Raw genomic sequence first — 18,084 nt, 5'->3', positions numbered from 1 at the left:
CTGAACAGGGCAATTGGGAACAAACACAGCCTAACTTAACCATCAATTACCGAAGTAGCAGGAAGCTTTCTTCTCAAAAACTAATTCAATTCTCACTCTGAAACAATGTGCTTGATGATCCTGCTTCTAGCACAGATGATTTTCTTTCGATTGATACATACATTTCTTCAACTATGCTGAATAGGCCTATTTGGAACAACCCGAATCTATCTCCAGAAAGAAAATCCGAAGATGCAGGGAGTATTATATTCACAAATTCACTCAATTCTCACAAGGAACCAAGTGCTAGATGCACTGGCTTTGAACACAGATGGTACTCTTTGGAGAGATACATGTATTCCATCCACTCTAATCAATAGGCCTACAGGTGAGAAACTAAGCCTACATCTACTTAGAGAAACATAAGTAACAGGAAGTATTCCTTTCTAAACCTAACTCAATTCTCACAGGGAACCAATGTGCTAGATGCTGCAGCTTTCAACATAGATGGTTGTCTTGGAAGTGATATATGTCTTTCTTCAGGTCTGCTCAGTAGGCCTACTGGAAATAAAAAGAGCCTATCACTATCTTGAAATTCCTAAGTAGAAGGAACTTTTACTTTCAAAAAATAACTCAATTCTCACAGGGAATCAGTGTGATAGATGCCCCTGCTTCTAACACAGATGGTTTCCCTTTGAGAGATACATGTGTTTTTTCAACCCAGCCGAATAGGGATATTTGGAACGAAGAGAGACTAGCTCCAGCTGGAAAAACCTAAGTTGCAGGAAGTATTGCTATCAGAATATAACTGCATTCTCACAGGGAATCAATGTGCTAAATGCTGTAGCTTCTAACACAGATGGCCTTTTTTGCAGGGACATATGTGTTTCTTCCACTGAGCTGAATATGCCTATTTGAACATGCTAAGTAGCAGAAGGTTTTTCTTGGAAAAAATAACTGAAATCTAATAGGGAAACAGTAAGCTCAATGATCCTGCATCTAGGAACGGCGGGTTTTTTTCAATTGATATATGTGTTCTTTCAACTCAGCTGAATAGAGATATTTGGCACAAAGAGAGGTTAACTGCACCTTGAAAAACCTACGTTTCAGGATCGATTAATTTCAGAAATGAACTATGTTCTCAGACAGAGACAATGTGCTAGGTACTCCTGCCTCTAATGTGGATTATTTTCTTTTGAGAGATTCATGTGTGTCATCACATCTTCTCAATAGGCATACTGGTAACAAAGTAAGCTCATCTCCACCTTGAGAAACCTAAGCTGCAGGAAGTACTCCTTTCTAAAATTAACTCAATATTCAGAGGGAAACATGGAGCTAGATGCTGCAGCTTCTAACCAAAATGATTTTCTTTGGTATGATACATGTGTTTCTTCACCTCAGCTACATAGTCCTCTATGGAACAAAAAGAGCCTATATCCACCTTGAAAAACATAAAAACATAAGTTGTAGGAAGTATTACTTTCAGAAAGTAACTCAGGTCTCATAGGGAAACCATGTGCTTGATGCTGCAGCTTCTAACACAGATGGCTTTCTTTGTTGTTCAACATCCGTTTCTCAACTAAGCTGAAAAGGACTACATGGAACAAACAGATCATATCTACTCCTTGAAAATCCTAAGAAGCAGGAGGTTTTCCTTTCAAAAACTAATTCAATTCTGACAGGGAAATTAGGTGCTGGAAGATCCTGCTTCTAACACAGGTGGTTTTCTTTGGAGAGATACATGTGTTTCTTCATCTCATCTAAATAGGAATATTTGGAACAAGAGCTTACCTCCACCTTGAAAAACATAAGTTGCAAGAAGTATCACTTTAAGAAACTCACTCAATTCTGCAAGGAAAACAATGTACTAGATGTTGCAACTTCTAATATAGATGATTTTCTTTGCATGATACATGTGGTTCTTCAACTGTGCTTAAGAGGCCTAATTGGAAGAAAGTGAAGCGCCTCCTTGTCAAACCTAATGAGCAGGAAGTATTTCCATCAGAAACTGAATTCTCCTAAGGCAACAATGTGGTATGTGGTACAGCTTCTAACAGAGATGGTTTCTTTGGAGTGATACATGTGTATTTTCAACTGAGCTGAATAGAGCTTCTTGGAACAAACAGAGCCTAGGTCCGCCACGAACATTCCAGGGAGCAGGAGTTTTGCTTTCAATAAGTACATCACTTCTCACTGGGAAACAATGTGCTCCATGATTCTGCTTCTAACACAGATTGTTTTCTTTCGAGAGATACATGTGTTTCTTCAACTCAACAGTATAGGCCTACTTGAAACAAACAGAGCCTATCTCCACCTACAGAAAGCAAAGTTGCAGGAAGTTTACGTTCCTAATCTAACTCATTTCTCACAGGCAAACCATGTGTTAGATACTGCAGCTTGTCACACACGTGTTCTTCTTTTTAGTGATACATGTATTTCTTCAACTGAGATGAATAGGCCTATTTTGAACAAAGAGAGGCAACATTCACCTTGAAACGCTCAAGTTTCCGGCGCTTTTCCTTTCAAAAACTAATTCGATTCTCACAGGGAGCAGTGTGTCCGATGCTCAAATAGTTCACACAGATGGTTTTCTTTCGAGAGATACATGTGTTACATCAACTCTGCTGCACACACATACTTCTAACAAAACCAGCCTTTCTACACCTTGAGATACCTATGTTGCAGAAGTATTCCCTTCTAAAAAGAAATCAATTCTCACTGGGAAACAATTTGCTAGTTTTTGCAGCTTCTAACAAACATGGCTTTCTCTGCAGTGATATATGTGTTTCTTCAACTCTGATGAATAGGCCTATTTGGAACAAGAAAGCCAATCCCCACCTTGAGAAACCTAACTTGCAAGAAGTATTGCTTTCAGAAAGAATCTCAGTTCTCACAGGGAAACAATGTGCTAGATGCTGCAGCTTCTAACAGAGATGGTTTCTTTGGAGTGACACATGTGTTTGTTGAACTGAGCTGAACAGCCCAATATGGAACAAACACAGCCTGTATACACCTTGAAAAACCTAAGTAGCAGGAAGTTTTCCTTTCAAAAATTCATGCAATTCTCACAGGGAAACAATGTGACTTTTGATCTGGCTTCCATGACAGATGGTTTTCTTTCTAGAGAAACATGTGTTCATTCAATTCAGGTGAGTAGGCCTATTTGAAACAAAGACAGCCAATCTCCACTTTGAATCATCTAAGTTGAAGGTGGAGTTCCTATCAAAAATTACTCAATTCTCATAGGGAAACAATGTGCTAGATGATGAAGCTTTTAACACAGATGTTCTTCTTTGCAGTGATACATGGGTTTTTCAACTGAGGTGACTATGCCCCTTAGGACAACATGAGCTAATCTCCAACGTTCAAAATCTAAGTTGTAGGAGGAACACCTTTCAAAAAGTAACTCAATTTTCACTTGGAAACAAGGTGATGGATGGTACAGTCTGAAACATAGATGGTTTTCTTTAGAGTAGTACAGCTGTTTCTTCAACTCAGCTGAATAGGCCTATTTGGCACAAAGACAGCATATCTCAAGCATGTAAAGCATAAGTTGGAGGAAGGATTACTTTCAGAAACTCATTTAGTTCTCACCGGGAAACAATGTGCTAGATGCTGCAGCTCTCACACATATGGTCTTCTTTGAAGTGATACATGTGTTTCTTCAACTGATCTGAATAGGGCTATTTGGAACAACCAGAGCCTACCTCCACCTCGAAAAGTCTAAGTTGCAAGAGTAATTCCTTTCAAAACTGACTCAATGCCAACAAGCAAACAATGTGCTCAATTCTGCAGCTTCTAACATAGATGGTTATCTTTGCAGTGGTATATGTGTTTCTTCAATCTGCTGAATAGGCCTATTTGGAATAAAGAGCGCCTACCACGACCTTGATATCCTCAAGTAGCATGAAGTTTTCCTTTCAAACAGTAGCTCAATTCTCACACGAATAAAAAACAATGTGATAGATGATCGTGCCTCTAACTCAGATGGTTTTCTGTCAATTGATACCTGTGTTTCTTCACCTCAGCTGAATAGGCTTATTTGGAACAATCAGAGCCATCCTCCATAACAGGACATTTTCCTTTCAAAATCTAACTCCCTTTTCACAGGAAAACAATGTGCTAGGTTATCCTTCTTCTCACACAGATGTTTTTCTGCCTGTTGATACATGTGCTTCTTCAAATGAGGTGAGGATGACTACTTGGAACAAAGAAAGTCAAACGTCTTTTGGGAAAATCGAAGTTATGGGAGGAATTCCTTTCAAAAACGTACTCAATTCTCAGAGTGAAACAGTCTGCCAGATTCTGCAGCTTCTAACATAGACGGTTTTCCTTAGAGTGATCCAAGTGTTTCTTCAAGTGACCTGAACAGGGCAATTGGGAACAAACACAGCCTAACTTAACCATCAATTACCGAAGTAGCAGGAAGCTTTCTTCTCAAAAACTAATTCAATTCTCACTCTGAAACAATGTGCTTGATGATCCTGCTTCTAGCACAGATGATTTTCTTTCGATTGATACATACATTTCTTCAACTATGCTGAATAGGCCTATTTGGAACAACCCGAATCTATCTCCAGAAAGAAAATCCGAAGATGCAGGGAGTATTATATTCACAAATTCACTCAATTCTCACAAGGAACCAAGTGCTAGATGCACTGGCTTTGAACACAGATGGTACTCTTTGGAGAGATACATGTATTCCATCCACTCTAATCAATAGGCCTACAGGTGAGAAACTAAGCCTACATCTACTTAGAGAAACATAAGTAACAGGAAGTATTCCTTTCTAAACCTAACTCAATTCTCACAGGGAACCAATGTGCTAGATGCTGCAGCTTTCAACATAGATGGTTGTCTTGGAAGTGATATATGTCTTTCTTCAGGTCTGCTCAGTAGGCCTACTGGAAATAAAAAGAGCTTATCACTATCTTGAAATTCCTAAGTAGAAGGAACTTTTACTTTCAAAAAATAACTCAATTCTCACAGGGAATCAGTGTGATAGATGCCCCTGCTTCTAACACAGATGGTTTCCCTTTGAGAGATACATGTGTTTTTTCAACCCAGCCGAATAGGGATATTTGGAACGAAGAGAGACTAGCTCCAGCTGGAAAAACCTAAGTTGCAGGAAGTATTGCTATCAGAATATAACTGCATTCTCACAGGGAATCAATGTGCTAAATGCTGTAGCTTCTAACACAGATGGCCTTTTTTGCAGGGACATATGTGTTTCTTCCACTGAGCTGAATATGCCTATTTGAACATGCTAAGTAGCAGAAGGTTTTTCTTGGAAAAAATAACTGAAATCTAATAGGGAAACAGTAAGCTCAATGATCCTGCATCTAGGAACGGCGGGTTTTTTTCAATTGATATATGTGTTCTTTCAACTCAGCTGAATAGAGATATTTGGCACAAAGAGAGGTTAACTGCACCTTGAAAAACCTACGTTTCAGGATCGATTAATTTCAGAAATGAACTATGTTCTCAGACAGAGACAATGTGCTAGGTACTCCTGCCTCTAATGTGGATTATTTTCTTTTGAGAGATTCATGTGTGTCATCACATCTTCTCAATAGGCATACTGGTAACAAAGTAAGCTCATCTCCACCTTGAGAAACCTAAGCTGCAGGAAGTACTCCTTTCTAAAATTAACTCAATATTCAGAGGGAAACATGGAGCTAGATGCTGCAGCTTCTAACCAAAATGATTTTCTTTGGTATGATACATGTGTTTCTTCACCTCAGCTACATAGTCCTCTATGGAACAAAAAGAGCCTATATCCACCTTGAAAAACATAAAAACATAAGTTGTAGGAAGTATTACTTTCAGAAAGTAACTCAGGTCTCATAGGGAAACCATGTGCTTGATGCTGCAGCTTCTAACACAGATGGCTTTCTTTGTTGTTCAACATCCGTTTCTCAACTAAGCTGAACAGGACTACATGGAACAAACAGATCATATCTACTCCTTGAAAATCCTAAGAAGCAGGAGGTTTTCCTTTCAAAAACTAATTCAATTCTGACAGGGAAATTAGGTGCTGGAAGATCCTGCTTCTAACACAGGTGGTTTTCTTTGGAGAGATACATGTGTTTCTTCATCTCATCTAAATAGGAATATTTGGAACAAGAGCTTACCTCCACCTTGAAAAACATAAGTTGCAAGAAGTATCACTTTAAGAAACTCACTCAATTCTGCAAGGAAAACAATGTACTAGATGTTGCAACTTCTAATATAGATGATTTTCTTTGCATGATACATGTGGTTCTTCAATTGTGCTTAAGAGGCCTAATTGGAAGAAAGTGAAGCGCCTCCTTGGCAAACCTAATGAGCAGGAAGTATTTCCATCAGAAACTGAATTCTCCTAAGGCAACAATGTGGTATGTGGTACAGCTTCTAACAGAGATGGTTTCTTTGGAGTGATACATGTGTATTTTCAACTGAGCTGAATAGAGCTTCTTGGAACAAACAGAGCCTAGGTCCGCCACGAACATTCCAGGGAGCAGGAGTTTTGCTTTCAATAAGTACATCACTTCTCACTGGGAAACAATGTGCTCCATGATTCTGCTTCTAACACAGATTGTTTTCTTTCGAGAGATACATGTGTTTCTTCAACTCAACAGTATAGGCCTACTTGAAACAAACAGAGCCTATCTCCACCTACAGAAAGCAAAGTTGCAGGAAGTTTACGTTCCTAATCTAACTCATTTCTCACAGGCAAACCATGTGTTAGATACTGCAGCTTGTCACACACGTGTTCTTCTTTTTAGTGATACATGTATTTCTTCAACTGAGATGAATAGGCCTATTTTGAACAAAGAGAGGCAACATTCACATTGAAACGCTCAAGTTTCCGGCGCTTTTCCTTTCAAAAACTAATTCGATTCTCACAGGGAGCAGTGTGTCCGATGCTCAAATAGTTCACACAGATGGTTTTCTTTCGAGAGATACATGTGTTACATCAACTCTGCTGCACACACATACTTCTAACAAAACCAGCCTTTCTACACCTTGAGATACCTATGTTGCAGAAGTATTCCCTTCTAAAAAGAAATCAATTCTCACTGGGAAACAATTTGCTAGTTTTTGCAGCTTCTAACAAACATGGCTTTCTCTGCAGTGATATATGTGTTTCTTCAACTCTGATGAATAGGCCTATTTGGAACAAGAAAGCCAATCCCCACCTTGAGAAACCTAACTTGCAAGAAGTATTGCTTTCAGAAAGAATCTCAGTTCTCACAGGGAAACAATGTGCTAGATGCTGCAGCTTCTAACAGAGATGGTTTCTTTGGAGTGACACATGTGTTTGTTGAACTGAGCTGAACAGCCCAATATGGAACAAACACAGCCTGTATACACCTTGAAAAACCTAAGTAGCAGGAAGTTTTCCTTTCAAAAATTCATGCAATTCTCACAGGGAAACAATGTGACTTTTGATCTGGCTTCCATGACAGATGGTTTTCTTTCTAGAGAAACATGTGTTCATTCAATTCAGGTGAGTAGGCCTATTTGAAACAAAGACAGCCAATCTCCACTTTGAATCATCTAAGTTGAAGGTGGAGTTCCTATCAAAAATTACTCAATTCTCATAGGGAAACAATGTGCTAGATGATGAAGCTTTTAACACAGATGTTCTTCTTTGCAGTGATACATGGGTTTTTCAACTGAGGTGACTATGCCCCTTAGGACAACATGAGCTAATCTCCAACGTTCAAAATCTAAGTTGTAGGAGGAACACCTTTCAAAAAGTAACTCAATTTTCACTTGGAAACAAGGTGATGGATGGTACAGTCTGAAACATAGATGGTTTTCTTTAGAGTAGTACAGCTGTTTCTTCAACTCAGCTGAATAGGCCTATTTGGCACAAAGACAGCATATCTCAAGCATGAAAAGCATAAGTTGGAGGAAGGATTACTTTCAAAAACTCATTTAGTTCTCACCGGGAAACAATGTGCTAGATGCTGCAGCTCTCACACATATGGTCTTCTTTGAAGTGATACATGTGTTTCTTCAACTGATCTGAATAGGGCTATTTGGAACAACCAGAGCCTACCTCCACCTCGAAAAGTCTAAGTTGCAAGAGTAATTCCTTTCAAAACTGACTCAATGCCAACAAGCAAACAATGTGCTCAATTCTGCAGCTTCTAACATAGATGGTTATCTTTGCAGTGGTATATGTGTTTCTTCAATCTGCTGAATAGGCCTATTTGGAATAAAGAGCGCCTACCACGATCTTGATATCCTCAAGTAGCATGAAGTTTTCCTTTCAAACAGTAGCTCAATTCTCACACGAATAAAAAACAATGTGATAGATGATCGTGCCTCTAACTCAGATGGTTTTCTGTCAATTGATACCTGTGTTTCTTCACCTCAGCTGAATAGGCTTATTTGGAACAATCAGAGCCATCCTCCATAACAGGACATTTTCCTTTCAAAATCTAACTCCCTTTTCACAGGAAAACAATGTGCTAGGTTATCCTTCTTCTCACACAGATGTTTTTCTGCCTGTTGATACATGTGCTTCTTCAAATGAGGTGAGGATGACTACTTGGAACAAAGAAAGTCAAACGTCTTTTGGGAAAATCGAAGTTATGGGAGGAATTCCTTTCAAAAACGTACTCAATTCTCAGAGTGAAACAGTCTGCCAGATTCTGCAGCTTCTAACATAGACGGTTTTCCTTAGAGTGATCCAAGTGTTTCTTCAAGTGACCTGAACAGGGCAATTGGGAACAAACACAGCCTAACTTAACCATCAATTACCGAAGTAGCAGGAAGCTTTCTTCTCAAAAACTAATTCAATTCTCACTCTGAAACAATGTGCTTGATGATCCTGCTTCTAGCACAGATGATTTTCTTTCGATTGATACATACATTTCTTCAACTATGCTGAATAGGCCTATTTGGAACAACCCGAATCTATCTCCAGAAAGAAAATCCGAAGATGCAGGGAGTATTATATTCACAAATTCACTCAATTCTCACAAGGAACCAAGTGCTAGATGCACTGGCTTTGAACACAGATGGTACTCTTTGGAGAGATACATGTATTCCATCCACTCTAATCAATAGGCCTACAGGTGAGAAACTAAGCCTACATCTACTTAGAGAAACATAAGTAACAGGAAGTATTCCTTTCTAAACCTAACTCAATTCTCACAGGGAACCAATGTGCTAGATGCTGCAGCTTTCAACATAGATGGTTGTCTTGGAAGTGATATATGTCTTTCTTCAGGTCTGCTCAGTAGGCCTACTGGAAATAAAAAGAGCTTATCACTATCTTGAAATTCCTAACTAGAAGGAACTTTTACTTTCAAAAAATAACTCAATTCTCACAGGGAATCAGTGTGATAGATGCCCCTGCTTCTAACACAGATGGTTTCCCTTTGAGAGATACATGTGTTTTTTCAACCCAGCCGAATAGGGATATTTGGAACGAAGAGAGACTAGCTCCAGCTGGAAAAACCTAAGTTGCAGGAAGTATTGCTATCAGAATATAACTGCATTCTCACAGGGAATCAATGTGCTAAATGCTGTAGCTTCTAACACAGATGGCCTTTTTTGCAGGGACATATGTGTTTCTTCCACTGAGCTGAATATGCCTATTTGAACATGCTAAGTAGCAGAAGGTTTTTCTTGGAAAAAATAACTGAAATCTAATAGGGAAACAGTAAGCTCAATGATCCTGCATCTAGGAACGGCGGGTTTTTTTCAATTGATATATGTGTTCTTTCAACTCAGCTGAATAGAGATATTTGGCACAAAGAGAGGTTAACTGCACCTTGAAAAACCTACGTTTCAGGATCGATTAATTTCAGAAATGAACTATGTTCTCAGACAGAGACAATGTGCTAGGTACTCCTGCCTCTAATGTGGATTATTTTCTTTTGAGAGATTCATGTGTGTCATCACATCTTCTCAATAGGCATACTGGTAACAAAGTAAGCTCATCTCCACCTTGAGAAACCTAAGCTGCAGGAAGTACTCCTTTCTAAAATTAACTCAATATTCAGAGGGAAACATGGAGCTAGATGCTGCAGCTTCTAACCAAAATGATTTTCTTTGGTATGATACATGTGTTTCTTCACCTCAGCTACATAGTCCTCTATGGAACAAAAAGAGCCTATATCCACCTTGAAAAACATAAAAACATAAGTTGTAGGAAGTATTACTTTCAGAAAGTAACTCAGGTCTCATAGGGAAACCATGTGCTTGATGCTGCAGCTTCTAACACAGATGGCTTTCTTTGTTGTTCAACATCCGTTTCTCAACTAAGCTGAACAGGACTACATGGAACAAACAGATCATATCTACTCCTTGAAAATCCTAAGAAGCAGGAGGTTTTCCTTTCAAAAACTAATTCAATTCTGACAGGGAAATTAGGTGCTGGAAGATCCTGCTTCTAACACAGGTGGTTTTCTTTGGAGAGATACATGTGTTTCTTCATCTCATCTAAATAGGAATATTTGGAACAAGAGCTTACCTCCACCTTGAAAAACATAAGTTGCAAGAAGTATCACTTTAAGAAACTCACTCAATTCTGCAAGGAAAACAATGTACTAGATGTTGCAACTTCTAATATAGATGATTTTCTTTGCATGATACATGTGGTTCTTCAACTGTGCTTAAGAGGCCTAATTGGAAGAAAGTGAAGCGCCTCCTTGGCAAACCTAATGAGCAGGAAGTATTTCCATCAGAAACTGAATTCTCCTAAGGCAACAATGTGGTATGTGGTACAGCTTCTAACAGAGATGGTTTCTTTGGAGTGATACATGTGTATTTTCAACTGAGCTGAATAGAGCTTCTTGGAACAAACAGAGCCTAGGTCCGCCACGAACATTCCAGGGAGCAGGAGTTTTGCTTTCAATAAGTACATCACTTCTCACTGGGAAACAATGTGCTCCATGATTCTGCTTCTAACACAGATTGTTTTCTTTCGAGAGATACATGTGTTTCTTCAACTCAACAGTATAGGCCTACTTGAAACAAACAGAGCCTATCTCCACCTACAGAAAGCAAAGTTGCAGGAAGTTTACGTTCCTAATCTAACTCATTTCTCACAGGCAAACCATGTGTTAGATACTGCAGCTTGTCACACACGTGTTCTTCTTTTTAGTGATACATGTATTTCTTCAACTGAGATGAATAGGCCTATTTTGAACAAAGAGAGGCAACATTCACATTGAAACGCTCAAGTTTCCGGCGCTTTTCCTTTCAAAAACTAATTCGATTCTCACAGGGAGCAGTGTGTCCGATGCTCAAATAGTTCACACAGATGGTTTTCTTTCGAGAGATACATGTGTTACATCAACTCTGCTGCACACACATACTTCTAACAAAACCAGCCTTTCTACACCTTGAGATACCTATGTTGCAGAAGTATTCCCTTCTAAAAAGAAATCAATTCTCACTGGGAAACAATTTGCTAGTTTTTGCAGCTTCTAACAAACATGGCTTTCTCTGCAGTGATATATGTGTTTCTTCAACTCTGATGAATAGGCCTATTTGGAACAAGAAAGCCAATCCCCACCTTGAGAAACCTAACTTGCAAGAAGTATTGCTTTCAGAAAGAATCTCAGTTCTCACAGGGAAACAATGTGCTAGATGCTGCAGCTTCTAACAGAGATGGTTTCTTTGGAGTGACACATGTGTTTGTTGAACTGAGCTGAACAGCCCAATATGGAACAAACACAGCCTGTATACACCTTGAAAAACCTAAGTAGCAGGAAGTTTTCCTTTCAAAAATTCATGCAATTCTCACAGGGAAACAATGTGACTTTTGATCTGGCTTCCATGACAGATGGTTTTCTTTCTAGAGAAACATGTGTTCATTCAATTCAGGTGAGTAGGCCTATTTGAAACAAAGACAGCCAATCTCCACTTTGAATCATCTAAGTTGAAGGTGGAGTTCCTATCAAAAATTACTCAATTCTCATAGGGAAACAATGTGCTAGATGATGAAGCTTTTAACACAGATGTTCTTCTTTGCAGTGATACATGGGTTTTTCAACTGAGGTGACTATGCCCCTTAGGACAACATGAGCTAATCTCCAACGTTCAAAATCTAAGTTGTAGGAGGAACACCTTTCAAAAAGTAACTCAATTTTCACTTGGAAACAAGGTGATGGATGGTACAGTCTGAAACATAGATGGTTTTCTTTAGAGTAGTACAGCTGTTTCTTCAACTCAGCTGAATAGGCCTATTTGGCACAAAGACAGCATATCTCAAGCATGAAAAGCATAAGTTGGAGGAAGGATTACTTTCAAAAACTCATTTAGTTCTCACTGGGAAACAATGTGCTAGATGCTGCAGCTCTCACACATATGGTCTTCTTTGAAGTGATACATGTGTTTCTTCAACTGATCTGAATAGGGCTATTTGGAACAACCAGAGCCTACCTCCACCTCGAAAAGTCTAAGTTGCAAGAGTAATTCCTTTCAAAACTGACTCAATGCCAACAAGCAAACAATGTGCTCAATTCTGCAGCTTCTAACATAGATGGTTATCTTTGCAGTGGTATATGTGTTTCTTCAATCTGCTGAATAGGCCTATTTGGAATAAAGAGCGCCTACCACGATCTTGATATCCTCAAGTAGCATGAAGTTTTCCTTTCAAACAGTAGCTCAATTCTCACACGAATAAAAAACAATGTGATAGATGATCGTGCCTCTAACTCAGATGGTTTTCTGTCAATTGATACCTGTGTTTCTTCACCTCAGCTGAATAGGCTTATTTGGAACAATCAGAGCCATCCTCCATAACAGGACATTTTCCTTTCAAAATCTAACTCCCTTTTCACAGGAAAACAATGTGCTAGGTTATCCTTCTTCTCACACAGATGTTTTTCTGCCTGTTGATACATGTGCTTCTTCAAATGAGGTGAGGATGACTACTTGGAACAAAGAAAGTCAAACGTCTTTTGGGAAAATCGAAGTTATGGGAGGAATTCCTTTCAAAAACGTACTCAATTCTCAGAGTGAAACAGTCTGCCAGATTCTGCAGCTTCTAACATAGACGGTTTTCCTTAGAGTGATCCAAGTGTTTCTTCAAGTGACCTGAACAGGGCAATTGGGAACAAACACAGCCTAACTTAACCATCAATTACCGAAGTAGCAGGAAGCTTTCTTCTCAAAAACTAATTCAATTCTCACTCTGAAACAATGTGCTTGATGATCCTGCTTCTAGCACAGATGATTTTCTTTCGATTGATACATACATTTCTTCAACTATGCTGAATAGGCCTATTTGGAACAACCCGAATCTATCTCCAGAAAGAAAATCCGAAGATGCAGGGAGTATTATATTCACAAATTCACTCAATTCTCACAAGGAACCAAGTGCTAGATGCACTGGCTTTGAACACAGATGGTACTCTTTGGAGAGATACATGTATTCCATCCACTCTAATCAATAGGCCTACAGGTGAGAAACTAAGCCTACATCTACTTAGAGAAACATAAGTAACAGGAAGTATTCCTTTCTAAACCTAACTCAATTCTCACAGGGAACCAATGTGCTAGATGCTGCAGCTTTCAACATAGATGGTTGTCTTGGAAGTGATATATGTCTTTCTTCAGGTCTGCTCAGTAGGCCTACTGGAAATAAAAAGAGCTTATCACTATCTTGAAATTCCTAACTAGAAGGAACTTTTACTTTCAAAAAATAACTCAATTCTCACAGGGAATCAGTGTGATAGATGCCCCTGCTTCTAACACAGATGGTTTCCCTTTGAGAGATACATGTGTTTTTTCAACCCAGCCGAATAGGGATATTTGGAATGAAGAGAGACTAGCTCCAGCTGGAAAAACCTAAGTTGCAGGAAGTATTGCTATCAGAATATAACTGCATTCTCACAGGGAATCAATGTGCTAAATGCTGTAGCTTCTAACACAGATGGCCTTTTTTGCAGGGACATATGTGTTTCTTCCACTGAGCTGAATATGCCTATTTGAACATGCTAAGTAGCAGAAGGTTTTTCTTGGAAAAAATAACTGAAATCTAATAGGGAAACAGTAAGCTCAATGATCCTGCATCTAGGAACGGCGGGTTTTTTTCAATTGATATATGTGTTCTTTCAACTCAGCTGAATAGAGATATTTGGCACAAAGAGAGGTTAACTGCACCTTGAAAAACCTACGTTTCAGGATCGATTAATTTCAGAAATGAACTAAGTTCTCAGACAGAGACAATGTGCTAGGTACTCCTGCCTCTAATGTGGATTATTTTCTTTTGAGAGATTCATGTGTGTCATCACATCTTCTCAATAGGCATACTGGTAACAAAGTAAGCTCATCTCCACCTTGAGAAACCTAAGCTGCAGGAAGTACTCCTTTCTAAAATTAACTCAATATTCAGAGGGAAACATGGAGCTAGATGCTGCAGCTTCTAACCAAAATGGTTTTCTTTGGTATGATACATGTGTTTCTTCACCTCAGCTACATAGTCCTCTATGGAACAAAAAGAGCCTATATCCACCTTGAAAAACATAAGTTGTAGGAAGTATTACTTTCAGAAAGTAACTCAGGTCTCATAGGGAAACCATGTGCTTGATGCTGCAGCTTCTAACACAGATGGCTTTCTTTGTTGTTCAACATCCGTTTCTCAACTAAGCTGAACAGGACTACATGGAACAAACAGATCATATCTACTCCTTGAAAATCCTAAGAAGCAGGAGGTTTTCCTTTCAAAAACTAATTCAATTCTGACAGGGAAATTAGGTGCTGGAAGATCCTGCTTCTAACACAGGTGGTTTTCTTTGGAGAGATACATGTGTTTCTTCATCTCATCTAAATAGGAATATTTGGAACAAGAGCTTACTTCCTCCTTGAAAAACATAAGTTGCAAGAAGTATCACTTTAAGAAACTCACTCAATTCTGCAAGGAAAACAATGTACTAGATGTTGCAACTTCTAATATAGATGATTTTCTTTGCATGATACATGTGGTTCTTCAACTGTGCTTAAGAGGCCTAATTGGAAGAAAGTGAAGCGCCTCCTTGTCAAACCTAATGAGCAGGAAGTATTTCCATCAGAAACTGAATTCTCCTAAGGCAACAATGTGGTATGTGGTACAGCTTCTAACAGAGATGGTTTCTTTGGAGTGATACATGTGTATTTTCAACTGAGCTGAATAGAGCTTCTTGGAACAAACAGAGCCTAGGTCCGCCACGAACATTCCAGGGAGCAGGAGTTTTGCTTTCAATAAGTACATCACTTCTCACTGGGAAACAATGTGCTCCATGATTCTGCTTCTAACACAGATTGTTTTCTTTCGAGAGATACATGTGTTTCTTCAACTCAACAGTATAGGCCTACTTGAAACAAACAGAGCCTATCTCCACCTACAGAAAGCAAAGTTGCAGGAAGTTTACGTTCCTAAACTAACTCATTTCTCACAGGCAAACCATGTGTTAGATACTGCAGCTTGTCACACACGTGTTCTTCTTTTTAGTGATACATGTATTTCTTCAACTGAGATGAATAGGCCTATTTTGAACAAAGAGAGGCAACATTCACCTTGAAACGCTCAAGTTTCCGGCGCTTTTCCTTTCAAAAACTAATTCGATTCTCACAGGGAGCAGTGTGTCCGATGCTCAAATAGTTCACACAGATGGTTTTCTTTCGAGAGATACATGTGTTACATCAACTCTGCTGCACACACATACTTCTAACAAAACCAGCCTTTCTACACCTTGAGATACCTATGTTGCAGAAGTATTCCCTTCTAAAAAGAAATCAATTCTCACTGGGAAACAATTTGCTAGTTTTTGCAGCTTCTAACAAACATGGCTTTCTCTGCAGTGATATATGTGTTTCTTCAACTCTGATGAATAGGCCTATTTGGAACAAGAAAGCCAATCCCCACCTTGAGAAACCTAACTTGCAAGAAGAATTGCTTTCAGAAAGAATCTCAGTTCTCACAGGGAAACAATGTGCTAGATGCTGCAGCTTCTAACAGAGATGGTTTCTTTGGAGTGACACATGTGTTTGTTGAACTGAGCTGAATAGCCCAATATGGAACAAACACAGCCTGTATACACCTTGAAAAACCTAAGTAGCAGGAAGTTTTCCTTTCAAAAATTCATTCAATTCTCACAGGGAAACAATGTGACTTTTGATCTGGCTTCCATGACAGATGGTTTTCTTTCTAGAGAAACATGTGTTCATTCAATTCAGGTGAGTAGGCCTATTGGAAACAAAGACAGCCAATCTCCACTTTGAATCATCTATGTTGAAGGTGGAGTTCCTATCAAAAATTACTCAATTCTCATAGGGAAACAATGTGCTAGATGATGAAGCTTTTAACACAGATGTTCTTCTTTGCAGTGATACATGGGTTTTTCAACTGAGGTGACTATGCCCCTTAGGACAACATGAGCTAATCTCCAACGTTCAAAATCTAAGTTGTAGGAGGAGCACCTTTCAAAAAGTAACTCAATTTTCACTTGGAAACAAGGTGATGGATGGTACAGTCTGAAACATAGATGGTTTTCTTTAGAGTAGTACAGCTGTTTCTTCAACTCAGCTGAATAGGCCTATTTGGCACAAAGACAGCATATCTCAAGCATGAAAAGCATAAGTTGGAGGAAGGATTACTTTCAGAAACTCATTTAGTTCTCACCGGGAAACAATGTGCTAGATGCTGCAGCTCTCACACATATGGTCTTCTTTGAAGTGATACATGTGTTTCTTCAACTGATCTGAATAGGGCTATTTGGAACAACCAGAGCCTACCTCCACCTCGAAAAGTCTAAGTTGCAAGAGTAATTCCTTTCAAAACTGACTCAATGCCAACAAGCAAACAATGTGCTCAATTCCGCAGCTTCTAACATAGATGGTTATCTTTGCAGTGGTATATGTGTTTCTTCAATCTGCTGAATAGGCCTATTTGGAATAAAGAGCGCCTACCACGACCTTGATATCCTCAAGTAGCATGAAGTTTTCCTTTCAAACAGTAGCTCAATTCTCACACAAATAAAAAACAATGTGATAGATGATCGTGCCTCTAACTCAGATGGTTTTCTGTCAATTGATACCTGTGTTTCTTCACCTCAGCTGAATAGGCTTATTTGGAACAATCAGAGCCATCCTCCATAGCAGGACATTTTCCTTTCAAAATCTAACTCCCTTTTCACAGGAAAACAATGTGCTAGGTTATCCTTCTTCTCACACAGATGTTTTTCTGCCTGTTGATACATGTGCTTCTTCAAATGAGGTGAGGATGACTACTTGGAACAAAGAAAGTCAAACGTCTTTTGGGAAAATCGAAGTTATGGGAGGAATTCCTTTCAAAAACGTACTCAATTCTCAGAGTGAAACAGTCTGCCAGATTCTGCAGCTTCTAACATAGACGGTTTTCCTTAGAGTGATCCAAGTGTTTCTTCAAGTGACCTGAACAGGGCAATTGGGAACAAACACAGCCTAACTTAACCATCAATTACCGAAGTAGCAGGAAGCTTTCTTCTCAAAAACTAATTCAATTCTCACTCTGAAACAATGTGCTTGATGATCCTGCTTCTAGCACAGATGATTTTCTTTCGATTGATACATACATTTCTTCAACTATGCTGAATAGGCCTATTTGGAACAACCCGAATCTATCTCCAGAAAGAAAATCCGAAGATGCAGGGAGTATTATATTCACAAATTCACTCAATTCTCACAAGGAACCAAGTGCTAGATGCACTGGCTTTGAACACAGATGGTACTCTTTGGAGAGATACATGTATTCCATCCACTCTAATCAATAGGCCTACAGGTGAGAAACTAAGCCTACATCTACTTAGAGAAACATAAGTAACAGGAAGTATTCCTTTCTAAACCTAACTCAATTCTCACAGGGAACCAATGTGCTAGATGCTGCAGCTTTCAACATAGATGGTTGTCTTGGAAGTGATATATGTCTTTCTTCAGGTCTGCTCAGTAGGCCTACTGGAAATAAAAAGAGCCTATCACTATCTTGAAATTCCTAAGTAGAAGGAACTTTTACTTTCAAAAAATAACTCAATTCTCACAGGGAATCAGTGTGATAGATGCCCCTGCTTCTAACACAGATGGTTTCCCTTTGAGAGATACATGTGTTTTTTCAACCCAGCCGAATAGGGATATTTG

The sequence above is a fragment of the Castor canadensis genome, chromosome 6 (genome assembly GCF_047511655.1).
Source record: "Castor canadensis chromosome 6, mCasCan1.hap1v2, whole genome shotgun sequence".
In the NCBI taxonomy this organism is placed as follows: domain Eukaryota; kingdom Metazoa; phylum Chordata; class Mammalia; order Rodentia; family Castoridae; genus Castor; species Castor canadensis.
Note: the sequence above shows the minus strand (reverse complement) of the source record.